Source organism: Pongo pygmaeus, chromosome 2, assembly GCF_028885625.2.
Source record: "Pongo pygmaeus isolate AG05252 chromosome 2, NHGRI_mPonPyg2-v2.0_pri, whole genome shotgun sequence".
Lineage (NCBI taxonomy): Eukaryota > Metazoa > Chordata > Mammalia > Primates > Hominidae > Pongo > Pongo pygmaeus.
Window position 1 is genome coordinate 117,014,847 of NC_085930.1, and position 6,000 is coordinate 117,020,846.

Here is a 6,000-nt window from a genome sequence, read left to right on the forward strand (position 1 = left end):
GGAGGTTGCAGTGATTTGAGATCATGCCACTGCACTCCAGCCTAGGCGACAGAGCGAGACTCCGTCCCAAAAAGTAAAAAAGAAAAAAGAAATGATTAGTTTCAATTTTCCTTATTTCTTTGAGGCTCAACTCCTCACTTTCTGGCTGTGGCCCTAGGCTGATCTGTACTTTTGGACTCGTTAAGAAACAAAACCAAAAACAGTTTTTCAACAAGAGCCTCCGTTCTCCAAATTGAGATCAGTGAAGTTTGATTCTATTTTTATAAAAGGCTCAACTGCTGCCCAGTAGCTCTAGCTCAGCACTATCATTAAGGAGGGAGAGCGGAGGCTTCAAACGTGAGGGTGATTCCTTTTATTGTGCTTCTCGCTTCAAACTTCCCCTCAGGGAGGAAGAAATCAAAATCAGAGAAACAATATAAGGTTGTGAAAAGTCAGCGGAGCAGCTCTCCCTCCTGGAATCAGAGGATTCTGGGTCTTTGTACCTGCGAGGCAGCCGCTTTCAAGCTGCCTGGCTTGACTGGTTCAGCCCTCATAAAAATCGTTGAAGGGCTGAACATCACTCTGTTTCTCCGCTTTGTCTGCTCTCTTGAAAATAAACAGAAGCACCATGGGACATTTTGTCCCACATTTGCTGCTTCTGAGGGTTTTTTCCTTTACCAGGCTTCCCAACACAGACTTCTTCCCTCCATAAGCTCTGAGTGACTGAGTGTTGTTTTCCCTGGTTCTGTTTTCCCAGGTTGTGCTTTCATGGCTGGCTCACATCCCTCTCAAACAGAACAGAGGCAGCAGCCGGGTCTCGTCCCTCATACACGGGTTTCCCTTACCTCTGCTTTGTTCCTTCCCGCTTATGGCACTGTTCCTGACAATGGATCCATGCCTTATGAGCTGCATCTTCATCGAGAATCAGGGAGTTGCCAGAAAGATGAACAGCCCAAACAACTCAGGTGGAAAGGGGGCTTATTGAAAGGTCGTGGGGGGAATCTCCAGGAAAAGATCTTCCTGAGAATAAGACGGTCACTGCGTGGCTTCTCCAGCCTTGCTGTCCCTCTGAGGCTCAGTGAGCTCTCGGCAAGGCCTTGGAACAGGGTGTTCTCTCTTTTCTCTGCTGCACTCCAGTGCACTTCACACTGGCTTCCTGGGTCTTGCTCACTCACATTTATGGGTGTCATGGAGCCCACTCTGGCCCCCAAGCCTCCATTACCTTACAGCTTGTCTCCTTAGAGCTAACCTGATTGATACTGAGTCATGTATGGATCTTTTTTAGAGGAAAGAAATTCTCAGAGTTCCATATCCAAATTCCTGGGGAAGAAACTGGCTCAGCCTGGGTCAGGTGTCCACCTCTAGTCCAATTAGCTGTGTCAGCTAGTGGCGGCAGGTCACATGGTACATGGGCTGGCCTTTTTAGAGGAGAGTGACTGTGGGTAGATTTCAAAGAAGAGGAGGGTCTTGGGTGTGTAGGAAATGGTTAGAGTGTCTAGTGCCATCCCTAAGTGCTACTTCCCTATTTTCTGCCCATCACTCTGGAGCACAGCCCGGTAAGCTTTCCTTTCAAGAAAACATGATCTTCTGATAGTCTCACTCCCTGGCCTTCTGTTTTGGGTTCTGATGTTGGTAGATTGCTTAGAGAGGCCTTCCCCACACCAAGATTAAATATTAAAACACCCTCCTGTGTATACACTTATTAAATATTTAAACAGTAAATATTTCATCCATCCAGAATTTTTTTTGGTGCAAGGAGTTAAATAGGGAATTCAGCTCTATTTTTCTCCTCCAGGAGCTAATCACTTGTTCTGACACAATTCTTACTGATCTACTCATTTTTAAAAAAATTTTCAAGAATACCTCATTTATTATATACTACATTTTCTTATGCATTAAGTGTATATCTAGGCCATATTCTGTTTCATTAACCTGTGAATCCATGTGCCAGAGTTGCAATAGTTTAGTTAGTATGGGCTTCTTCTTCTTTTTTTTTTTTTTGAAACAGGGTCTCACTTTGTCACTCAGGCTGGAGTACAGTGGTACAATCACTGCTCACTCTAGCCCTGACCACCTGGACTCAATCAATCCTCCCGCCTTGGTCTCCCCAGTAGCTGGGACTACAGGCACACACCATTATGCCCAGCTAAGTTTTGTATTTTTTGTAGAGATGGGGTTACACCACACTGCCCAGGCTGATCTCCTGGGCTCAAGTGATTCTCCTGCCTCAGCCTCTCAAAGTGCTGGGATTATAGGAGTGAGCCACCATGCCCAGATGGGCTGCTTCTTTTAAACTGTGGAGTCATTTCTCACATCCTGTGATTATTCCCATTGTTTATTTTCATAGACAAGACTGGTCTAATTTGCATAATACTGGACACTCGGGAAGGTCCATTGAGGGTCAGTGGAGGGCTTCCTCTCCATGGAGGGAGGCATCTTACCATAGGAGTGCCACCTTTGAGCATTGTCTCTTCCATGTCCATGTCAGCAGCCCAAGGCTGCCAAGATCAAGGTCTTCTACCACCCAGCCCAGTGGCTGATGGCAGGAGTCATTACCAGCAGGGCCGATGTACCCTAGGGCTGACTATCCCCATGTACAGTGTATGCAGGGTGATAGCCAATGAAAGCTGAGGTCACCCTCAATTCCATTCCATGGGACCTTGGCAGCAGGCCACAGGGCCACTCCTGCAAGGCATTGTTCTCCACTGACTGCAAGCACCATCCACCTCCATCTCTAACTTCTTTGGTCCCAAGCTCAGGTGAAAGCCAGGTTCCTGGGATCCCATTACTTCATGTCCAGTTGAGCCCTTCTTAGACGTCCATGCAGCAGATGGTGAAAAGGGCAGCACTTCTTCCAGGTTCCCTTTATCAGTTTAACCCCTATTTCAGTTTTTAAGTTTTAGGCTTAAAGCCCTTCTCTGGCTTCCTGTTAAGAAACCTCTTATGATTTAGAATTTTTTTTTTTTTTTTGTTTTGAGACAGAGTCTCGCTCTGTCGCCCAGGCTGGGGTGCGGTGGTGCCATCTCGGCTTACTGCAAGCTCTGCCTTCCGGGTTCACGCCATTCTCCTGCCTCAGCCTCCCGAGTAGCTGGGACTGCAGGCACCTGCCATCACGCCGGGCTAATTTTTTTGTATTTTTAGTAGAGACGGGGGTTCACCGTGTTAGCCAGGATGGTCTCGATCTCCTGACCTTGTGATCCTCCTGCCTCGGCCTCCCAAAGTGCTGGGGTTACAGGCGTCAGCCACCGCGCCCGGCTGATTTAGAATTTTTTACCCTGAAGTTTATTTTGTTATTTTGATGGAGATTTCATGGGGGAAGAGAATAAATTACATGGACTTAATTTACCACTTGGATTGGAGGTGCTACATTTTTTTAAAGGAAGTAATGGGAATGTAAATTATTTCTTTCCTTGAAAGCAGTGCTTCTAAAATGTGGATCTGCAATAGATGTATTATTTACCCATAATTCTACCTTTCCACCTCTCCCTCATTCTAGGCAACCTCCGTGGGAAGGAATGTGCTTCTCTCCTCCATTGATGTTAGCCATGTGACTGGCTTTGGCCAATGAGATATGAGCAGAGGCTTTATATATGTTTGCCTGTTTGGCCTCTCGTGCTTCTGCCAACTGCATGTCCTGAGAAGTTCTGGTTCACAGATGAGAGACACATGGAGCAGACATGAACCTGGCCTGTAGACTGATGCAGAGTGGCCCTAAGTGACCTGCAGACCCGTGAATGAGAAAAACAAATGGTTGTTACTGTAAGTCATTGAAACATTGGGGTTGTTACACAGCATAGCACTATCTCAGCCAAAACCTGACTAATACTGAGTCACGTATGGATCTTTTTTAGAGGAAAGAAATTCTGGCAAACTCTCTGTGTTGATATCACTTATTAATTCATTTAAAAAATAATACTGTGTGTGTGAGTGAGAGAGAGACAGCGAGAGAGAGAGAGAGGAAGACCAGTTAGAAGTAATTAAATCATTTTATACAATGAAATTTAAATATTTCAAACAATACTAGGTATACATTTCTTACCCTTGTAATCAATAATCATAAAGCGAAATAACATTGCAAATTAAGTTAAAATAAAACTACATCAATAATCTATGTCAACTTAATGGGGTAGATGATGCTTTTCTTTCTTATTTTTCGCACTACAAACAAGCTCCTAACTGCTCTGTCTCAGGTTCTTTTGAGTTACGTGCGCTTACACCCTTGTGAACCCTGCATCACTTAAGTCTCACATCACTTTTCCATAATCACTGTGGAGCTTGCAGCTGAGTCCTTTGGCTTTTGTTAGTATAAATGCTTCCTTAATGAGTTAGTCCAGTTCTGTTCTGTTTCATTAACCTTCAACAATTAAAATAATAGCACCTGTCACGACCTCCTAGCAATATCCTAACAATGCAAAATAAAGGTCTGGAATCTGGTTTTATGATTTTCCTTTACTTTATCAGTCTGACAACCTGGCATATGTTTGGATTAACTTTAAAAATTTATTATAAAAGTGAAAAATAATGCAACAGATCACACATCTTGGACTTTGATAGCATACTCATTCAGTTTGAGACCCTCTCCATTGAAGCACTTTTTGTTGATGTTGAAGAGAAAGGAAGGACAAACTAGACTTTGCACAGCCTGGGCAGCAGGTGGTGCTCTTGACATTGGAATCACACAGGGCCTGCAGTCCTGGGTGCATTGGTCGTCTATGAGATATAATTTACTGGTGTTGCATTGCAGTGGGTTTGTTGCTTTTTAATCTTTAAAAAATACCCTCTATGTGATGACCTTATCTGGGCCGAGTCAGCCAAGCTTAGCCTAAGGAAGCACCGGCAAGTGACTGCTGGGCTGCAGTTTGGTCCTTGGGCTATGTTCTATACACACACACACACACACACACACACACAGACACACACATATATATATATACACACACATATATACACACATATATATACACACACACACACACACACACATATATATGTATACTTTTATTTTTATTTTTATTTTTTTCCTGGGCTGTAAAAGCAATGCTGGCCCCAGCCTGATAGCCAGTGGTTTGCTGGGGAGACCTTTGTACCTCCCTAGATACAGGCAGGATGGATCTTTCAAAGCTAGTCCACTCCAGAGCCCCACACTTGCAGGCTAGCAGGTCAATTCTCATGCTAAGGCAGAGGTATAAGTCCTTTCTGCTCTAGTCTGCAAACAGTCAAAGGGGTCTTTAAAATGCGAATCTGATGATTTTACCCTTAGCAACATGAAAATCCCAGTATACATTTCTCTTCAATAGTGTGGGATCATAAGACACTTTGTTTTCAATTTGCTATGTGGCCTTAACCACGCTAAGGCTTGTTTTTGTATTTGGAATCTTGGAATAACAGCATCTTCTTAAGGATGTTCATTTATAGGATGTCTCACTTATATGATTTATAATGAAAGTCACCCTGAGTTTTTCTAGAGATATTAAACATAGAGTCATAAAGTTTAAGATGTAGCTATCATCTTGTTCACCTTACTCCTCTTACATCTGGTATCTAATGCCCAAGAAGGGGAAATAAACTTGCTCAAGGGAGCTGAGTGGATGAGTAACACAGCTTAGGTCTTTCTCTTCCAATCCAGTTTTTAAAAACATCAGAATTTCCCCCCAACCATAGTGCAAAACCTATGTACATTGTCATGCTGGCATTGTGCTAGGGGCTGCTCACCTGGGTCTGTCTTGCCCAGGTAATCCCTATTGTTGAAATAGATTGAACTCATGCTGTAGACTGACAGTATTATACACATTCAGTCTCCAATAATGTAACTCAATCTAGGGCATCGTCAAGTGTGGGACTTGTAGACATTATAACATCAGATTGAAGATATCTTTGATGACATACATATGTCTATGCTTCCAGATTTTAGGGACTCCCATAACAAGTGTGGCTTTGTTTTGAGGGCTAATTCATATATAATAAAACACACTGATCTTAAGTGTTTAGTTTGATGAGTTTTGACAATTGAGTAATTGCCTT